Source organism: Schistocerca nitens, chromosome 3 (assembly GCF_023898315.1).
Source record: "Schistocerca nitens isolate TAMUIC-IGC-003100 chromosome 3, iqSchNite1.1, whole genome shotgun sequence".
NCBI lineage: Eukaryota > Metazoa > Arthropoda > Insecta > Orthoptera > Acrididae > Schistocerca > Schistocerca nitens.
In genome coordinates, this window is record NC_064616.1 from 508,069,799 (window position 1) to 508,093,021 (window position 23,223).

Consider the following 23,223-nt stretch of genomic DNA (forward strand, 5'->3'; position numbering starts at 1 on the left):
AAAATTTGCAGCACTGTTGTGAGAACTGAAAAGTGGCATTCATTATGACCATAAAATATCGTATCCAGTTTTGAGGGTTCACAACAAAGCGTACTAAATTTTAATCACAAATGGGACACGGATAACTGGATAAATTTTTGTACCTTTGTTATTTGTGTTCCGTTTTCCGCTTATTAATTCATTTACTTTGGATTTCACCCTTTTTTTAGTTCCTCTGTAGTTCTTACGTGTGAAGGACTAACATACACGCTATCCAGCGTGAGACACTGTTACAAACCAATGCACTAAGCGATCGAATGGCTTACACCTTGTCTCTTCAACGACAGCGTTACATTTTTTGTGTTATTCTACTAGGTAAAACAAACAATTACTTTGACAGGTAGAGTTAGTTCGTGCGATAGCGTGTCTAAGGGTAAACGAGCTTCTTATGTACAGTAAACGACGTTATTAAGTAACACACCCTATGCACAAGTTGTGTTCGACGAGCAAACAGTCATGTAAACTGCTGTGTAAACATTTCGAACCATATAAACTGTAACACTGGAGTGCAAGATGTAAAAATTTTAACGCTATAGCGTCTTCCACCAGCACGAACTTGAATTCTTGTATTGGCCTGCATAAAAGAATAACTCATCTAAAGTAATTAAAAATCTGTATTCATAAGTATGATAATGCTGCCCATAAGAATACACACTTCAAAAAAAGTTTGCATCACCCCAGTTCCCAGAACTCCTGAAGATAGACGTTAACTGTGGATATTGTATCACAGACACAGTCCCTTTGAGTGTTCAGAGATGTCACTAAACCTGCACAAAGATGTAAACAACCATCCATGAGCAGCGCCTATTAGATGGAGAGTGTCCGACAGCCGATCAGTTCCAGTCATTCCACCAGGAAGGATGTACACGACTCGTGTTGTGTGTAGTTCAAAAATTCCTAGTTGGTCAATACCGTGGTTCGATCGCGTCCGCTTTGTTACTTTGTGCAAGGAAGCGCTCTCAGTGAGGGAAGTGTCCAGGCGTCTCGGAGTGAACCAAAGCGATTTTGTTCTGACATCGAGGAGATACAGATACACGGGATCTGTCGATGACATGCCTCCCTCAGGCCGCCCAAGGGCTACTACTGCTGTGGGTGAACCCTACCTACGGATTATGGCTCGGAGGAATGCTGACAGCAACGCCACCATGTTGAATAATGGTTTCCATGCAGCCACAGGACGTCTTGTTACGACTCGAACTGCGTGCAATAGGCTGCATGACGCGCAACTTCACTCCTGACGTCCATGGCGTTGTCCATTTTTGCAACCACCACATCATACAGCGCGGTACATATGGGCCCAACAACATGCCGAATGGACCGCTCAGGATTAGCATCAAGTTCTCTTCACCGATGAGTGTCGCATATGCTTTCAACCAGACAATCGTCGGAGACGTGTTTGGAGGCAACCTGGTCGGGCTGAACACCTCAGACACACTGTCCAGCGAGTGCAGCAAGGTGGAGGTTCCCTGCTGCTTAGGGGTGTCATATGTGGGGCCGACGTACGCCACTGGTGGTCATGGAAGTCGCCGTAACGGCTGTACGATACGTGAGTCCCATCCTCCGACCGATAGTGCAACCATAATAGCAGCATATTTGCGAGGCATTCGTCTCCATGGACGACAATTCGCCCGCCATCGTGCACATATTGTGACTGCTCGACTAGAGTGGCCAGCATGTTCTCCAGACATGAACCCAATCGAACATGCCTGGATTAGATCGAAAAGGACTGTTTATGGACGATATGACCCACCAACCACTCTGAGGGATCTACGCCGAATCGCCGTTGAGGAGTGGGGCAATCTGTACCAACAGTGCCTCGATGAACTTGTGGATAGTATATTACGACGAATACAGGCATGCAACAATGCAAGAGGACGCGCTACTGGGTATTAGAGGTACCGGTGTGTACACCAATCTGAACCACTACCTCTGAAGGTCTCACTGTATGGTGTTAGAACATGCAATGTGTGCAGAATGAGATTTTCACTCTGCAGCGGAGTGTGCGCTGATATGAAACTTCCTGGCAGATTAAAACAGTGTGCCCGACCGAGACTCGATCTCGAGACTTTTGCCTTTCGCGGGCAAGTGCTCTACCAACTGAGTTACCGAAGCACGACTCACGCCCGGTACTCACAGCTTTACTTCTGCCAGTATCTCGTCTCCTACCTTCCAAACTTTACAGAAGCTCTCCTGCGAACCTTGCAGAACTAGCACTCCTGAAAGAAAGGATACTGCGGAGACATGGCTTAGCCACAGCCTGGGGGATGTTTCCAGAATGAGAAGTTTTAATCTGCCAGGAAGTTTCATGCAATGTGTAGTTTTCATGAGCGATTAAAAGGGTGGAAATGATGTTTATGTTGATATCTATTCCAATTTTCTTTACAGCTTTTGGAACACTCTTAACTGAGGTGATGTAAAACTTTTTTTATGTGTGTATAAGAAAATGTTTTCGAATCTTTTATAGAGGAGTCTTACGGGACGGTTAGTACAGCGTTTCACAAAGAATATTTCTCGCTATACGGGGTGATTCAGTTGCCCCTACCGATGTCTTTCTCTGCACCCTTCAACGTTAGATCTGACATCCAAACACCACGCGCGACGTTTTCGTATTCTCTCGCTCACTGCGCGCAAACTATCAGTCCTACAAAAAAATTTGCATGGCCTTTCTGTATGAAATAGAATGTAGTCCAAATTTATTCAGAGATACATTTTCGCTAGAGGACGTAGCCTTCGAGTTATTCAAGAAAAACGAACAAAGTGACGTTAGACGCACCCTTAGTCCCACGTCTAGTATGTTGTTCATGGTGCTCCCTCCTATCACAACCCAAAAATTTACGACTGCACGAATTATTGGCCACATTCGCCCTTTCTGGTCGTCATTGACTGGCCTCATTGTGCCACCAACTTAGTCGAGCACTTACGAACAGTAAAATTGACGCTTGTGTAAATTTTACTTAACACTCTGGTAAATTTTAACAGCATAAACTAAACAATTGCATCATTGTATTTGTCAATACTTCTGACTACGAAACTACTGTGTTTGTATTATTACCCTAAAGTAAAGGTTTAAATTAATAATGTTGACGAAATAGACGACTATGGTGGTGGCGTAATAGCCTAATCAATAGAACCCAAAAAAGTTCAAATATCGGGAATAGTTCGTGTAGTCGGAACTTTTTATACAGTGGTAGGACGGAGTTCGACGAACAACGTAATAGAAATCCTGACAGGTCAGTGTCGGGGTGGTGGTGCGTTTGAAGGTAACTTTTGTACGTTTTTCTCAAATACCTCGAAAACCATGGTCTCCAGCGACAACTTAATCTGGTGCAAAATTGAATTACATTAAAATTCCTACAAAAAGATCCTTTCCATTTTTTCTGTAGGACTAATAGTTTGCTCGTAACGAGCGAGATAATATCAAAGTCTCGAGCGTGGTTTTTGAAGCCAGGTATGCGGGTAGCATAAAAGTCATCGGTAGGGGTAGCTGAATCACCCTGTATAAAGAAATAGGTATTAATGTGTTATCACACAAAACTTCCCTCCAGTTACTGTCAAGTTATTCGGAGATAACTTACTTATTTTGGGGTTTAAATCCTATCAATAGCACTCTCACAAGAGGATGATATGAAATGTTGACCTTAGCTTCTTTGTAAGCAAAACTCCATCACATGCCTACAAGAAACAGGAAGTTCACCGAAAACAGGCGAAGGGCTTCAGCTGGCTCTCCTCAAACACGTGTGTTGTATAGTGTTTTACTTCGGTTTCTCCTTATATCATTTACTTAACTTACTGAGCAACTTAATTATTGTGAATCTCCTTTCAGTCTATTAGAGGCAACTTCGTTTCACTGTCGTTTGACCAATCAGTACATTCATAAGCTGGAAACATATTCGTACAAGGAGAACGTTACTCATGAAGTGACACATACGGCTGGCACGCTCCGGAGAACGACGGCGGGAGGTGACGCACCAGCCTCCGCGCTCTCGCCTTGATTACCCCAAATAGTCAGTCGTCCGATGTTGCAAGCTTCCGGACTTATTACACGAAGCTAATGCATGTGCTTTGTGAAGAGCGATGAGTGTAGCTCTCACGCCTTCCATATGATCGAGTCAAGAACGTTACGACTATGATTCATCGTCTGTTTCCTGTGTGACTTATTTCCTAACCGAACACTCGGCTTAACTATATTTGGTAAATCGTTTAAGAATTTTGTGGGGTACAAAAACCAGTCTGAATTTAAATGTTTTAGTACTTGAAAAATTTTTTTCGAACAGTTGTGTTTTCGGTGCTCGGTTGTTCTAAGATGCCTGTAGACATACGATAGTCTTTCAGATCGCCATTCAGAGCGCTGGGTCAGTGAAACCGAATGCTGCTTCAGGACTAAGTCACTTGCTGAAAGTGTGTCTCAAAAGTTCGGCAAATGGTAACATAAAACAAAGAAACTGAAATATACTAACAAAACCCTTCCATTTATAAGTATATTTAAATTAATCTATAATTTTCACAGTACACACTACAAAATGTTTATAATAATGCTGTAAATTGTAAGCTGAGTGTTTCAGAACTGATCGAAGCTTTAATGTCATACGTCTTTCGGTAGCTGGGGTTGCTGTTGTGAACTTCAATCCGAAGATTAGTTTCATGCAGCTTTAGGTGTGCAAGTCAATCTCTGCTGAGTTCTTATAACGTACGTTCACTTGAACCTAATTATAGTCAAGCCTTAGTTTTCCTGTTTAACATTTACCGCGATACTTCCCTTCGTTGCCAAATTAAATATTGCTATACAAGGAAATGGCCTATCAATTTATTCTCTCTTTTATTCAAGTTGAACCAGAAGCTAATTTTTCCTTGATTCGATTCAGTACCTTTTCATCAAATTCAAATGCTTGTATTCTCTTCTTGTCTTCACTATTTTCATACACGTCTCACTTTCCTGGCAGACAAATACTGCCACAAAAGATTTCTCAGTTTATTTACAGTACATGCAAAAACATTTGTTTTTCCTGGAAAGCTTGTCTTGTCTTTGCAAGTCGGCGTTTTATATCATGTCTACTTTTACAACGTCAGTTATTTTGCTGCCCAAACCGATAAGCTCATCTACTGATTTTATTATATCCCGCATAAACTTTATCTCCTTAGAATCAGCTGACCTGATTCGTTTGTACTTCATTCCACTGTTTTACTGTTGCTGATGTTGATCTCATCACCTCTTTTCTAGATACTATACATTCATATATACTATCCAATTCGTTCAATTGATATTCTAAGTCCTTTGCTGTCTCTGACAGAATTACAGTGCCATTGAGAAACTATAATGTTTTATTTCCTCTCCATGCACTTCAATTCCTTTTCCATATTTTCCTTGTTTTCCTTTATTGCTTGTTCTGTGTAAGGATTGAATAACATGGGGGATGATGTATAATCCTGTTTCACTATCTTTTCTGGTACTGCCTCCCTTACATACGTAAGGGCCGATCTAAAAGTTTCCGTTCGTACTTCGTACAGTCTAGAGTCGGTATACTAATCAGGCTAAATTTCCGTAAGCATTGAGACAATCATCTCACGACGCACCATGCTCAAGATACCTCTTTGGTAAAACATCATCTCCTGCTGCGTAAAGAAGTCCCTAACCACCCGCTGCACGTCCTCGTCTGACATGAATCGTCGAACCTTTGAGGGCCTTTTTTTAAGGGACCGAAGGCGTGACAATCGCATTGGGAGAGATCAGGGCTGTAGGACGGGTGCTCGAATGTTTCCTGCTTGTCCGTAATGCACGAGGCTGGCCTCCCAGATCGACCGGCACCTTGTGTCTAATGGCGGCCAGCACAGAACTTAGCGCACAATTGCACAGCGATGGTTTCCGAGACCTGTTGCTCCATGCACATTCTTTATTCTCCGATGGTCGTATACCAGTATTTGTCCTTCGGCAGCCGAAAAATGAATAATAGCACGTGGCTCCCGCTTGGACGCATTTGGTAATAATGCCGCCATAGCTCACGTTTCGGCATTTACCGCAACCATGTGGAAAAGACACGAGTGCCGTATTAAACATTTGCCTACATGTCGGTTCTTAGAAACCCGCATCGGAGTCGCGGCACGTTGCATACACGCTGCACTGATGCCCTTAGGGCCGGCCGGTGTGGTCGCGCGGTTGTAGGCGCTACAGTCTGGAACCGCGCGACAGCTACGCTCGCAGGTTCGAATCCTGCCTCGGGCATGGATGTGTGTGATGTCCTTAGGTTGGTTAGGTTTAAGTAGTTCTAAGTTCTAGGGGACTGATGATCTCAGAAGTTAAGTCCCATAGTGCTCAGAGCGATTTTGATGCCCTCAAAATGGTTCAAATGGCTCTGAGCACTATGGGACTTAACATCTATGGTCATCAGTCCCCTAGAACTTAGAACTACTTAAACCTAACTAACCTAAGGACAGCACACAACACCCAGCCATCACGAGGCAGAGAAAATCCCTGACCCCGCGGGGAATCGAACCCGGGAACCCGGGCGTGGGAAGCGAGAACGCTACCGCACGACCACGAGATGCGGGCTTTGATGCCCTCAAACGGAATCTTTTTGACCGCTCTTATACTTCGACTGTCTCTTTTTATCTAGTATATGTGTGTAAAATATATTCCTTTCATGATTTCATTATGATGTGGTAATGGGCAGAGGCCTGCAGACGTTAGATTCGGGTTGTACTGAGGACACATAAGAACAGGTTCACAGCCGTCAACGACACGCTGTTGACGTGCATCGTAGGTTGAAGATAGAAGATGTTATGCAACTGACTACATTTTTCTTTACACCCCTTAGTGGTATTTGGCGTTAACAACTTAACCATAATGTACTAATTCCCATTGTTCATAAAGATGCAATGAAAAACAGTGACTCATATAACAAATGTCTGGTGAACATTCCATGGCTTAGATAGGTTTGTGGAATCGTCAGCAATTTCCATCTGTGTTATCTCGTGTCAATCAGTTAATTTGCGCGGTGCATGGACTGAACAGACCTTCTGCTAATCCATATTTCTTACATCAATTTCGGCCAATGTCTCTGGTTTTGCACCTGCATTTTCCGTAGATAGTGGACGTCATCTGCCCTTATACTTGTTGATGTAGATTGCGGCGATTCTCAAATCGATCAGTAGCCATTGAGTATGAAGCAAGTCAGCCATCAGTACGCGTGCGATTCCCTTCTGTGTGATACCACAGAGAGCACGTAACTGCCTCCATTCAGACTGAAGCAGGTAGACGTAACAGAAGCCTAGTTGTGCTTTGCCGCCTCAGAGAAAAACACAGAATTTCTAAAATGTCCACCAACCTGGTGTCTTCAGGTGATATCGTTGTTACAATACAAAGGTAGCACGAAGACCTTGAGTCCGTGGCATTTGCTGTAAGGCTTTAATGGAACTACCAAGACAGAGGTTAAGATGCTCTCACACTGACAAAATGAAATTCGTATTTGAAAGGGCTGCCAGATTTTTTAATTATGCACGTTTCTTCAGATGAAACAGCAAACTGGACAATAATGATGCGTGGTAATGCGTACGCAAGGTTACTAATCATTTTAATCTTTCAAAATTTAATACCTATTCACTTCCCAAAAGAACAGCAAATGTTATTAACACTTCACAAGCTAAATTATACTGTTCCAAACACATTTATAATCTGCACCACTCGCAGAGCTACGATCTTAGACTGGCAGTGCAATCCATCCAACGCTACACTTCAGCCCCTCAACTATGTCCAGCTTGGCGTGAACCACTTCGCTAGTCGGACATTCGGGGCCGAGCCGATGGCATAAGAAGCGATTCGGCTCTTTCAAGTAACTCAGATGTTTTCTAAAAGTTAATCACAAAATAATGTTTCGATTATCTAATGGTAGCGCAGTGTTAACAAGTTATCCCATATCAGTATGAGCAAAATCTGAATAATAATTCAGTAATAATTAAAAAAACCAAAATATTAATTTTAGCGCTCAGATCAGATATATGTTCCTCCTTTTATTACAGCAGCTAGTCAGAACCCAGATCGATTTAGTTTGCGTAACTTCCCAAGATTGCTACAATCGTTATGTTTTGCTCTGAGGCTGTAAAACACTAATAGGCCTCTGTTACGTCCTACAACTCCGGTACGAATGAGGGTCATTACGTGTCCTCTGTGGTGCCATGGAATAGGGAATCGCACGCGCACTGATGAGTGACTTACATTATACTGAGTTGCGACTGATTGGCTATCAGCTTCTGTCGTTCTTACCTTACTCCACTTTACGACGTCATGTGGCAGTCACTATATCGTCATTCATCTGAGATGTGATATAAGGGAATATATCTTATAGCTGCAAGAGCCGAAAATTTTACAAAATCAGAACATCGTGCATCTTCAACACTTTGATTTCCGCCATGAAACAAACTTGAATCATGTTTCCTCTCTTGATACCTGTTTCATACATTTGTTCCAGCATTCCTCGTAACTTCAAAGCTGTGTTTTCTAGTTTTCTAAGAAGACGTCATATTTATGCATTGCTGCTCCGCTCTAAGTATAAGAACACAAAGAAAACGGGTGCCTGAATGCTGGCTCTCCATGGTGTCTAGCGCAGTTACAAGCGCCAACAGGTTCACATAGAGAACACAGGCTTGCAGTGCCTGCAGTGCCACTACGAGATCAACGTTTCACGAGCCCCGGTTGCAGTGCAGTCCTTTTCGCAGGATTTTAAAGGCGGTAACTCCGTAAGAAATCGGTAAAAAATTGTTCTTCCGCGCCTTATAGCGTTGTTCGTCAGCTTCACGATGAATTGCCTATAATTTCCCTAACAGTCATAGTCATTGTGATATTTCACAATTAAGTACTACGCTGCATGAAATTAGAACAGACGAAAAATAGAAGTCGCTATGTTTTTATGTTTGATGCATGTTAGGTCATACATTGCTGCATATGAAATATTTAACATATTTAACTTTCTTTGAATCAGGGAGGAGATCTGCATACACGTTTCGTCTGGTGAAAACGATTTGTATGTATCGTGTTTATTTACCCTAACGATAGAACAGCGAGAATGAAATGTTCATAACATCCATTTCATCTCATAATGGTTCGAGAAATTAAAACGAGTTTTTGACAAATGATAGCACGCAAAGAATAGAGTATTTTGCCCTATGGTTAACTTGCAGAACTTTTTCCTCTACTGCGACACACGAGTAGATACAGACTTTTTCAAGGGAATAATCTAATTTTTTAGGGTCATCTACAGCTGATGAAATGAGAAATAGTGTGACTTCGCAACAACGTAAGTGAAGAAACTGAATTAGGGTGTTACTGAGGTGACAGCGTGCAACCTCTGCTCCATTTTGGCAAAAGAAGCAAATTTTAACACGGCAGCAAGAGGAATATGGATGCTACTCGAAACTGGCTACGGATGACGCTTCTCTCAAGAAAAAGATGTGTTAGAAGTCTGGTGCAAGTAAATCGCTCCTTCTGCTGTAATTTAAGCAGAATCCTGTAACACAGATATTTTTTTATAATGAATAGTGGTGACTAAAACTTGCCGAAAGATTTTATTTCTGCGAGTGTACCTCAATGATATCAGAAATGCAAGCAGTGCACCATCTTTTTGTTCCTATCCCCATTCAAAATGAATTCCTAAACCGTTTCACCTCAGATATCTTTTGGTATGACTAACATATAATTTATTTTCATCTTGATGAGTTGTTTCAAGCGGTTCGTAAAAGGAATTCACGGTGTTTAAACGAACAGGGCTATGCTCCTTTGTGGCTCCAGAAAAGTAGAATGTTAGTAAGTCTCCTTTGAAAAGTTAAATGTGATCAAGGTCTCTGAAAGAGGAGTGGGGACCACATTCTGTAGGAAAGTGGCATGTCGTGATTCGGGCAGACTATTAAAACACTAGAATGATGCAAGTATCATCGTCGACAAACCCGACCAAACCAGTCAAGTAAGTCAGCTGCCGCCGATATCGCCTCGAGTATAATAATTGAATGGAATATGACTAAACAGGTATCGTGCAAAAGCTAAATCTCTGGGACATTGGACAGCATAATTAAACAGTCTATAGAAATAAAGATGACGTGAAACCTAATAAAATGGGATTGATATTTCAATGTAATCAAGACTCTGGATCCGGAATTAAACCGATTAAGATCTCGGCGATCATCTGATCCATCACACCTGGACAGCTCTGAGAGATTATGTGATTAACGGAATAACAGTGCGATGTCCGACAAACAAATGAGCAACAAACGAGCAACAGAGGAGTAGCGGCTTCCGGGAAATCGGTTACAAATGCCGGCATGAAACAAATAATGCTTCTTAATCTGGTTGGAGTCCACGCAACTCGGAGACATAATAGTACAAATTACACCACCTGAAGAAGATGATTTGGTCACTCGGTGGAATATAGTGCAGCAAAATGGAATCAAAAACTCATCTGAACTCCTGAAAGTACACCTTTAATACATTAATGGCCATTAAAATTGCAACACCAAGAAGGACACCAAGTAACGAAATTTTACTTATTGTGCATATGCAGTGCAGAAGGAAGATCACATAAAGTGATCTGTACGTCATTTGCAGATATAGGGGGCGTGAAATTTAGTACACAGTGAGGCTATTTCTGGCGGAAACAGTTGCTCCAGTCAATCCTGGGATTGAGTCGTAGTGAGCTTGGGTGACAGAATAGGTACGTAATTTCGTGCTGCTTTAGCTCAGTGTCAAAGTTCGGCAATGGGAAAGGCTGCTCAGTGATAGCGTGCCAATTCCTCGGCAACCGATGACCAAATGTTTTCAGGTGGTGAGAAATATGGAGAAAACGTTTGCCAGAGCACCAGTCTAATCACTCTGTGTCAAGGTAGTTCTGGACAACAACGTTAACATGTTGGAAGATAAATTCACTTAGATCTCGGAGATAAGGTACAGCCACTAGCTTTACCGCATCAGATATGTAAAGGCCGTTGTCCAAATTACCAGCTATGCGAATCAGAAGTGATTGCGTTGGGTTCCCAAAGGCACACCGTGCTGGGCCCATGGGACACTGACGAATGTAAACTGGCAACGTTTGTTTTCCACGGAGTCTCCATCCTTGGATGTGTCCATCGTGGTACTGGACGCAGAACTGGAACTCCTCTGAAAACCCGACGTGGGGCCACTCCTGGGTCCAGTGGTTGCAAGCTACTCTCTACTGCCGCATCAAGGGAACATGCAACAATGGTCACCATGCTGACAAAGGGGGGTGCTGCAGATGCCGTCGCACTGTCATCGTGTATACTTGACATGTTGGAAACAAGGCCACTTCCTATCTCAAGGAGCGTGTCTCCTGGTACAATTCTGCATGACCGAGCTAGTTACACGCTTTTCCTCGCGGGTGCTAGTCGCTTGGGGCCGTTGAGATCCTGCGTGGCGTGTAGTATAGTTCTCTTGAGCCCATCGATTTCATATTCGTATGTCAGTCGTGGGATCCTGGCCAATATGTTCAACAGTATCGTGGAACAATAAAGTGCTACTGGTACAATCCTGCATGACCGAGCTAGTTACACGCTTTTCCTCGCGGGTGCTAGTCACTTGGGGCCGATGAGATCCCGCGTGGCGTGAAGTATAGTTCTCTTGAGCCCATCGATTTCATATTCGTATGTCAGTCGTGGGATCCTGGCCAATATGTTCAACAGTATCGTGGAACAATAAAGTGCAGTCTCGGCAGACCGTAATGCTGCCTCTGTCAACCACAGACACAAGTCGGTATACATCCTTCCTTCTTACACGAACAGTAACGCAATCCTCTCACAAACAACCTATAGTCACATTCGATTTCTGAGAAATAAACAAGGTGGTTATCTTTATGCATATGCAGAATGCATATCTCATAACTCCTACTTACAGTCAATTCCATAAGATAGTAATTTTAAATACAACATCCGCAGCGACATCTCTGGTAGTGGCCTCGAATCTGTATTCGATGCGCTTTTGCACAGTGTATAGATAAACAGTGCGAGAGTTGAATATTTTGTTTTATCGGTTGCAGTTTAAAATGAGTTCAAAATATCTGAAGTGTCACGAGGCTGTGTTCCTTGTAAATCATCCAAAGGGACCTAGGCTTTCATATCGAGCTGCTGGAAAATTCTTATAAAGTCAAAGACATTCGTTGCGAAGTGGGTCAACGATAATTAGAGGTTAGAAACGTGGGTGATTTACCGGAGAGAGGGCTAAGGTTCCAAGCTATAAACGATAATGGCTGCGATTCGATTAACTATTAGGTAATTGTGCAATTAGTAATAACATGTATTTTCACGTAAACATATATTTATAATAGTGTATTTTATTTCATTCACATTATGGCGTACACTTTCTTGTGGAATTGTCTGTAGTTTCTGTATGGTTGCACTGAAATGTTAAGCATTTGTTTATCAAAGCATGAGATACACTTCATACTAATTTGACGTTTGTTACGTGTTGCTTCGTGGTGTTTCAATTTTAATGTTCAGCAGTGTAGATCTGCCTCACTTCCTCAGTGTTCTCCTTTCGCAGCGAGCAGCATGCGCATTTGTACCTGACAGTTATACTTACGGGATACATTCCCAGAATTAGTGACACAGGCTTGCTGAGAATATAAAAGTAACAATGAAGACGACACTGCTGGTAAGTCTCACTGCTGACAGTGGTAGTTTATAGGTCACAATTACATCTCAAATTAGGTCGTGCTTTCTTTCACAAGTTTCCTCAATGATCTCATTGAAGTTACTCAAAAAATCTTCCTCCTCCAAATACAAACCTAAACATCTACAAAGTTTTCTCTTATTTACGGAAGTTCTTCCTAAACCGCGCTTTTTCCATCGAACTTTTTCGAACGAATGGCGTTATTTCGTTTTTAAATACAATGACGGAAAAAAGTTCAACTCCAACAAGGAGTTGTGCGACATAAACGAAAGTTGGTAGGCTAAAATGGTTCAAATGGTTCTGAGCACTATGGGACTTAACATCTATGGTCATCAGTCCCCTAGAACTTAGAACTACTTAAACCTAACTAACCTAAGGACAGCACACAACACCCAGCCATCACGAGGCAGAGAAAATCCCTGACCCCGCCGGGAATCGAACCCGGGAACCCGGGCGTGGGAAGCGAGAACGCTACCGCACGACCACGAGATGCGGGCAAAGTTGGTGGGCGCGTTTCCGCAACTGAAAGATGATATTTATTCAAATTTAGCATCATTCTCACATGCTGTAACGGTCATGAACATTAGTTACCTGTGAGATTGAAGGTGATGTTAGTAAAGAATGCCTTTAAGGCGACAAAGACGCCTGTATCATCACCTCTCTGAGTTTGAACGAGGTCGTGTATTAAGGCTGTGAGAAGCTGCATGTTTCTTCTACGATATTGCGGTAAGATTTGGCAGGAATTTGGCAGTTTACATGGTTGCTAACAACGGTGCTCATGTGGACGTATGGTTACAAGAATTCCGGTCTCTAGACGGCCACATGGCACTGCCGAGAGAGAAGGCCACCATGCTCGGTGTATGGTTCTGGCGCATCGCACTGCAGCAGCAACGATAATTTGGGCAGCCGCTGGCACCACACTGACACAAAGAACTGTTAGTAATTGGTTACGTCAAGGACAGCTCCGGCCCAGACGCCCTGTGGCGTTCATTCCACTCGCCCCAAACCACCGCCATTTATGACTTCAGTGGTGTCAAGCGAGGGCTCATTAGTCAAGCGAGGGCTCATTAGAGGGCACGGTGGGGGTCTATTGTGTTTTCTGATGAAAGCTGGTTCTGTCTCGGTGCCAGTGATGGCCGTGTGTTGATTAGAAGGACCGTCTAGAGCCTGCGACAAACTTGTCTACGTGCTAGACACACTGGAGCTGCACCTGGAGATATGGTCTAGGGTGCAATTTCGTATGACAGCGGGAGCACTCTCGTGGTTATTCCACGCACCCTGGCTGTAAATTTCTACCTCATTATAGTAATTCGACTTGTTATCCTGCCATTCACGAACACCATATCTGGGAGTGTTTTCCACCAGGATAACGCTCACCCACGTACCGGTGTTGTAATCCAACATGCTCTACAGATTGTCAACATGTTCCCATGGCCTTCTCTATAATCAAATCATTCTTCAGTCTAGCACATACGGGACATAATCGGACGACAATCTCCAGCGTCATCATCCACAAACAGCATTAACCATACTTGTATAGAGCGACCAAGAGCAACAGGCATGGAACTCCATCCCACAAACAGATCCCTGCACGTTTGCATGCTTGCATTCAACATCCTGGTTGTTACACCGGTTATTAATGAACCAGTATTTCACGTTTGCAATGTCTTATCTCGCGTTTACATTAAGCTGTGATCTTGTAGTATTAATCACTTAAAAATGTTTCCTGGAGAAACGTATTCCTGAAATTGCATTATTCCACATCAGTTATTTTTAGGTGTTACGACGTTCTTCCGTCACTATACGTCGACTTCATTTACATTACCCTCCCCATACAACAACGTTATCATGAGTTATGTGCTTATATCTCGAAAATCATTTAAGGAAAATAGAGCTTTGGTTATTCATTTAATAGGTTTTAGCGACCCAGTTAGTCACTCCACAGTTCATCCTTAGCAGTAGTCCATAAAGTTTTTTAAAGGCATTTTGCCTTTGGATTCCTCTTAATTGGGCGAACACTGCTGGCCACCAGAGATGGTCAAAGGCCCCTATGATGTCCACCAGTTTAGTAAATGGAAGTTTGATAGGTGTGTCATCAACTATTCATGTAGCCCCAATTATTGAATTATCAATACATTTGTCTTTTCTGAAGACTAAGTGGATTTGGAGTAAAGCAGGAAGGAATCTATGTGCCTACAAGAGGACACACATGAACCTTACCTGAACTTTGTCAAAAGTATTCATAACACATACGGAACTATAGCTCATCGGATCTCAAGCGTCTTTATCGACCACTGTAACAGTGGTTCGGATCTTCCTCCATTCCGGATCTCCGAAATGTACAAAAACCTGAGTGAGCCGTTAAGAATAGATGCTGAAGGAGCACTGATTGAGAGACTGCATGCTGCAAACTCCTGAATAAAAGTGGCCAGGATATTTCGGCCCTTTACCTTAAAGATGGCTGATACCAGCTCCTTTGCAAAAGGAAGCGCACAACATACTTCCGATATCTAATATGCATTTTATTTCCAAGGCGCAAGTTTAATTGGCATTAGATGTAGCAGACACATCACCTGGAAGAAGCGTCTGGAGAATTGTTGCCACGCGGAGTGGTCGCGTGGTTTGAGCCGCCATGTCACGAATTGCGTGGCCCCTCCCGCCGGACGTTCGAGTCCTCCCTCGGTCACGGGTGTGTGTGTGTAGTTCTTAGCATAAGTTAGTTTAAGTAGTGTGTAAATCTAGGGACCGATGACCCAAGCAGTTTGATACCTTAGAAACTGACACACTTTTTTTGAGAATTGATACCCTGACCACCTTCAACCGTAGTCGAGTCTTCTCGTCTCTTCGTGGGGTTTGTATACGCACAGGTGATTTGCCTTCTGCAGACAGCAGACTGCGTGGCTCTAGCCAGTATTTAAACTATACTTCTGGCAAAAAGAAATGAAGCACACAGAAGATGTGTCGGATGCCATCGTAACTTCGTACAAGTACATCCATCTGCAGGTATGTAACTGATTAGAGTTGCAGTTCTCAGTGTCTAGTATAGCCACCACCAGAGTGCATTAGTGTTGTTTGTGTTTAGTGTTGTTTCCAGACCTGGTACGGTACATACGGGGCATGAACAGCGTCACACGTTGAGTGTTCCTTGTGAAGGACATAAGATGCCACTTAATCGTGCTAGGTGGCGTTATCAGCACCTAACTGAGTTTGAAATGGGCCTTATTGTGGGTCTCGACGTGGGCAGCTGGTCGAATGGAAAATATCCATATTTTTGAGAAATTCGATTGCGACAGTGGCCTGGTGTTGGACTGTATTGAAGCGTGAGGGCAGGGATACGCGTCGTCAAGGTTTCAGTAGATCACATCTCAGTCCCTGCATGACTTCAGGCTACGACTGGTAGTTATTGAGGAAACTCTGACAGGATAAAGGTAGGTCATGGACATCCTGTGTCCTCGTCTGTTGCCAGTCATGCGAATCATAGTGTCATGATCCCATGTGTCAACAGGACAATGTTCGTCCACACATGTCACGTGTCTCTGTGGCCCGTTTGTGTGATGTTGAGGTACTCCTGTGGCCATCACGATCTACAGCTCTGTCCCTGTAAGAACATGAGTGTGATCAGCTCGGACGCCAACTGCGTCCCAGTGCCTGTTTCAAGGACCTAAGAGTTGTGGGCCACTTTGCCTCATAAATGAATACAATGGCTTTATGACACTGTTCCCAACCGAATCAGAGCATGCATCAGCGCCAGAAGGGGTGCAACGTCATGCCGATAGGAGAGCGGATACTGCCAAGTTCTCTGTAAGTTTGACTCAGTTTTGTAGTCATTGAAATAACATCATATCCTCTCTCAAAATTTGATTTTTCATTTCGTTTCCTCCTCCACTACTGGGTGCTTCACATTTTTTTCTTTTGTCAGGCTGTGTAAGTGAGTACTTAGTTAATTTTAGCATTTTGTTTGAGATTATTAATACTTTCCTTGTACTCCTACAACTAATTCTATTTCTTTAAACTCTCCTGACATTCTCCTTGTTCTAGTGATCACTGGTAAGTTCTGCGTATGGTACGTTCCATCCTTCGTGAGTTTCACAGTTGTTAATTCCACGTTATTGTTGATACCTGACACCCTAAGAGAAAAAGAACGACGTATCGCGAAGGAATTATCCGAATGGGAAGGAAATCCTTAGATGTGATGTACATGTACAGACAAACAAATGATCACAATTTCGGAAAAACTGAGGAAGTCAATAACGCGTTGGTCCACCTCTGGCCCTTTTGCAAGCAGCTGTACGGCTTGGCACTAATTGACAGATATGTTGGACGTCCTCCTGCAGGCTATCGTGCCAGATTCTGTCCAATTGGCGCGTTGGATCGTTAAATTCTGAGATAGTAAGAGGGCCCTGCCCATAATCCTCCAAACGTTCTGAATTAGGTTTTGGTGTGGCTTGTGACATTTGCGGTCGTCTGGTCGATATGCCGGTCTTCATTAATGAAGAAAAACTAGATATGATGTTAATTTATGGCAAATGTTACAGACATGCAACCACAACTACAGCAGTGTTCGCTGAATGCAACACAGATCGACAGCGTCCTTCGCATTGTACCATTTCCAGCTTCTGCACAAGTCTCATGGAAATAGGCAACTGGGCATCTAGCAAGCGTCAATGTACAATCGCAGCAACTAACAATGACCACGAAATTGCTGTTCTGGCTGATGTAGCGCACAATCCTGACGGGACTGTACGTCAAATTGCATGCGGTTCTGGAATAATCCATAGTGGTGAGGCAAAATTTTGCATAGGCATACGTTTCATATCTCACTCCACCAAGAACTGCAAGGAAATTACTTTCAATCACCACATAGAATTCTGTCGTTTTGGCCTACAGCGGTTGCAAGGCCATCTTGACTTCCTGTGTAATACGTTGTTTACGGATGAAGTTTCGTTTACAAATCATTTTCATGTGAATCTGCGGAACATGCACTACTGGTCCGTGCAAAATCCCCAACTGGCTTCGCGCGTTTGCTCATCATCGACAGTGGGGTGTCAATGTTTGGCGTGGAATCATTGGTACCCCCTGTTGATCGGGGCTCAGTTCGAAGTGGGACTCATCACCGAAGATAGTTCTATTCCAGTCAATACGATTCCAGACCGAAGATGTGTCTGGAGACGGCCCGGAGAGCGGTGGAATACCAACCTGACTGTCTTTCTTCATACGGCCGCCGGCCAGGGTGGCCGAGCACCGCTACGGTCTGGAACCGCCCGACCGCTACGGTCGCAGGTTCGAATCCTGCCTCGGGCATGGATGTGTGTGATGACTTTAGGTTAGTTATGTTTAAGTAGTTCTAAGTTCTAGGGGACTGATGACCTCAGATGTTAAGTCCCATAGTGCTCAGAGCCATTTGAACTATTTTTTCATACGGCCCGACAACCAAGAGTGATGGTCTGGGCTCCCAGTTCTTTTCATAGTAGGACCTCTTTGCTTGTCATGCACGGCACTCTTGCTGTACAACGGTACGTCGACGATATTCTACGCTTCGTTTTGATACCGTTCATGGCAATCCGTCCCAGGCTTACATTTCAGCAAGATAATGCCCGCCTGTACATGGCGCGGGTTTCTCCTGCGTGACTTCATCCTTGCCAAACCTTACCTTGGCCATCAAGGTCGCCGGATATCTCCCCAGTTGAGAAATTTTGGAGCATTATAGGTAAGGCCCTCCAAATACTTCGATATTTTTACGATTGACACGATATCCTACAGGAGAACACACCTCAACCCCATTAATCAGTGCCACGCCGTATAACTGCCTACATAAGGGCCAGAAATGGACCAACCCGTTATTGACTAGCTCAGTTTGTGAAGCTCTTTCTCTTGAATAAATTATCCAATTTCACAGAAATTGTAATTATTCATTTGTCTGTACATGTTCAGATGTACATCACACCTACTAATGTACTTCATGGTGCTTTTTTTTTAGTTTGTAAGACCTATTCTTAGATGCTGTTGCATTTCGCACGTACTGTACAATCCATGTGCTCTGTACTCAACTCTGCCTTCATTAATACTGAAATTGAAATACCTTTATTACTCACTCTAGAAGATCACAGTGCAACTGCCGCTGAAGTTTTTCCATTCCAGCAGAGAACTGATCAAATATGGTGTAATATGAACACCTGTATAGAAGTTTTAGTTTGCTGTCGAACCAAGGATTCTTTCCATGGCCTATTTACACGAAACCGTATTTCATTACAGGCGGCTGCACCTCCTCTGTTCTGGTATATCTCTATTCACGTCAAGTGGATCCACTTTGGCTATCATGTCTTTTATCATCAGACCATGTTCGTCTGTGATACAACTACACAACAGCACAGATTGCACATTAGCGTCCGCTAATGGTTCAAATGGCTCTGAGCACTATGGGACTTAACTTCTAAGGTCATCAGTCCCCTAGAACTTAGAACTACTTAAACCTAACTAACCTAAGGACATCACACACATCCATGCCCGAGGCAGGATTCGAACCTGCGACCGTAGCGGCCGCGCAGTTCCAGACTGTAGCGCCTTTAACCGCTTGGCCACCACGGCCGGCTGCGTCCGCTAATACGAGAGATGTTGAACAAGTAATGAAACACTTTCTTTTTTCGAAACCAAGTTGGTTTTATTCAGGATTCTAATACATCATACTATTCCCCACACTTTTAATTACAAATCCCTATTTTTCAACGTAACCTCCGTTTAATACGACGGCCTTACGCCACCTTACTGAGGGCGCATGTATGCCCGCAGGGTACTACTCTACTGCTCGACGTCGGAGCCAACGTCTTGCTGGAAAATAGCCTCCCCATCATCCACGTACATCATCCCGTGGAGTGCATCTTACATCGGGCCACACACATGGAAGTCGGAAGGTGCGAGATACATGTTGTAGGCTAAATGAGGAAGAACACTCCAATGAAGTTTTGTGAGCTCCTCCTGGATTCACAGACTTGTGTTAGGCCTTGCGTTGTCATGGAGAAGGAGAAGTTCGCTTGCATTTTTGTGGCGACGAACACGCTGAAGCCTTTTCTCCATTTTCAGAATTGTTCGTTGCATCATGAGGGAGAATATCAAACAGAATAACCATTTCAGAGGCCTAGAACACCGTCGCTATGATTTTACCAGCTAAGGGTTCGTCTTGGCACTTTTTATTAGGAGGACAGGTGGTGTTGCGTCACCCCATCGATTGTCGTTTTCGTTTCCGGTCCGAAGTGATGAACCCACGTTTCATTGCCTGTGACGAAGTTCGACAAAAATTGTCACTATCAACCTCGTAATGTGCAAGCGATTCCGCATCATGGCTCTTCGGTTCTCTTTGTGGTCTTCTGTTAGGCGGCGAGGAATCCAGCTGGCACACACTGTTCAGTACCCCAACTGATGGACAAGTGTCTCTATACTACAAACAGAGACAGACAGTTGAGCAGCGAAGCGTCTAATTAAGGTGTCCACATGTTCCAACACTGCAGGAGTCACACCTGTGTGCGGCCAGCCGGCAGGCGGGGGATCAGACAGGTTTGCACAACCTTTTGCGATGATGACAGACACCTCGCTCAACGACTCGTCGTACTTTTGTTCACTGCCAGGTCTCCGTAGACTTTCTGCAAGCGCCTATGAATATCTGGGATGCTCTGGTTTTCCTCCAAAAGAAACTCAGTAACAGCAAGCTACCTGCCCGGAAAGCACTTCCGTTACAGATGCCATTTTGAAGGCTACGTACGGCGCCGCCACTTATCGAAACTTTCTGAAACTATAAGGGCTAAAGTGTTCATATTACACCATGTCCCTCAAGAAATCCCGCATTTTTTCAACTGAAATGGTCCGAGGAAAAATAAGTGTTGCATTGCGTATTGGACGCCCCTCGTATTACTTGACAGTTACCAATTGTTTAATTCTCAGTTTAATTTAAGTACCATCACTCAGCCACGTACCAGGTGCTACATCTTACGAAGCGTACGTCACGTATCTGTGTTACTTTCGAGCTGACTGATTTTCTATGGAACACTACGGTCACCCCTTTTGCTTCAAACTGCCCACGAAATACAGTGGTTGTTATTTGGAAGTGGGATATCACACAATTTCTAATATAACGCTCAGCTCCTCTACCAACCTTTAAAGGTTTACTGTCACCAGTATTCTCCAAATGGTATTAACTATCATGAGCTGTATGTGATCAGCGCTGCCTAGTATGAACAATACATTTGGTGTCAGTGTCCAGTCACGGAATAATCGGTGCGATATTCCTTGATGGCATGGTGACTAAAATGTAGTTCATGCAAGACGAAGCTCGACCTCATCGAACCAGGAGCGTGTTTGATGGCCTGGAGGAGCACTTTGGGGTACCCAGAGGCCACTGGCATGGGCCTCGACTGGCCGCCATATTCTCCGGATGTGAACACGTGCGACTACTTTTTGTGTGGCTATATTAAAGGCAAGGTGTACAGCAATAAACCCATAACCATTGCTGAACTGAAAACAGCCGTTCAGGAGATCATCGACAGCATCAATGTTCTGGGTCATGCAGAATTTTGCTATTTCTCTGCGCCACATCATCGCCAATGATGGCAGTCGTATCGAACATATCATAACCTACATCCGAATATCTGTAGTGACGTTTACATGTTGACTAAAGTGTGTGGACGCCGTAGTTTGTAACTAATTTACGTTTTTTTCATATAATTCAATAATTGTCACCCTGTAGTTCTAATTTTCTGTAAGAAGCTTTTATCCAGCGAAAGATGAAAAGAGGCTATTACTTGTCTTGGCAGTCATGAAGAAGCTAGCAGTATACATATTTTGATCTTTACATTCTATTCCGCTTTCAGCAATAACAAATTAATAAAGTTCGCGGGCATTTAAATCGCTGTTAGTTGATGAGCCTGGTCTTGAGTAGCATCCTTCTTTCCGAACACTGCTTGTGCTCTTCGGCCAAGAATGGAACCATATGCAGTTTATTGGGCGGACTCTGCTGCAAGTGTACTCAGTACACGAGAAAAGATCCTTTTCTGTACAAAACACTTTTAGCACCATCGAGTGAAACTATTTAATATTAGCAGTCATATATATGTCCTACTAATTCGTAGATAGCGATGAGTGCAACATTTGCCTTTCCCACCATGCCACCTTGAAAAATACAATGGCGTGATCGCCAAAGCACTGACACTTCTTCAAGTTATGAATCACTAAGCGTAACGTGCAGCGAAAAATTACTGGTGCCCCAGAAACTGGTGTTAAACTGATTTTTATTCAAATAACAGTTGACCAATACTCGAAAAGCTAACCGCCCCGCGTCGTGAGACACAAAGGAAATGCTTTCATTAGTGACTCACTGCATTCATATTCCTTCCCCCATTCCACAGCTCCCAGCTCCAACACTTCGAAGACATTTGGTCACGTTCTTCCGGCTGACGTTATCGTCTACCCTAGACGACTATCTGCATTTCAGCATTGCATCCGGCGTTATCTGTTAAGTCTTTATTTCTCCATATCCACATAAATTGTCACATGTGTCTTGAGTTGCCCTCCCTTTTACAGTAAACTTTGTGTCTACATAAGATCCCCTCTGGTTCTCTATCAATTTCTTCAATTTTTCGATTTATTTCAGCTATATACGTCTTCCCTGGATTGCCATTATTTTATCATAATCTTTCTGTTTCAATTAAATCTTGTACTTTTTTAAAACGTAGGAACAAATTCTTTATGATCGTCCATTAGATGCGCATTGTTGCATGAATAACTCACGCAGTCCTCTGCGTGGGTTACAATCATCAGCTATATTAACTCATTCATACTCCTCCGGCGTTTTTCCTAAAGCCATCTTCCCACCTTTCTTTAGATCTTTGTCTCGGTCCTTACTTATCTATAGAAACACAGAGAACAACATCTGTCTACCATTCGTTTGCCTGCCTAAATACATCCCCCGCCATTTCATTTTCATTACTGTAATAATTGCATCTTCTGTTCTAGACTGTCCCTTTATCCATTCGCTTACGTACGTTTCTGTCGTAGTCATTCCCAATTAGCATCCCTCCATTTCTTATTCAGCGAGACTCAGTTTTTGAATAGCTTTCGCATTACAACCCCATGTCTGTTGCCCATAAGTAAAAGTTGATAGAAAACACTAATTGCAAACTTCTCGTTTCAGGAACATAAAAATTTTAATTTTCTAACTGTATTTAATTTACCAAAATTCCCCCAAGATATCTATACGTTTCTGTTTAATCTTCTCCCTTTCCATTCAGTCTACCTATTGAGCTGTCCAAAATACGAAAACTCATCAACCCATGTTATGACTTCTGCGACAGTTCTTTTAAATTTTCATAGCAATGTGTTGACTGTACATTATTCTGTACATCTTCTTCATGGAGTATACGACAGCCAAATATTTACTGAAGGAACATATTGTAAGCCAATAGGAATTGAAATACAGAGTGTGAAGACGCGGCCAATTTAGACATCCGCCGAAACTGAAGATACTCGCTAGACAATGGCTA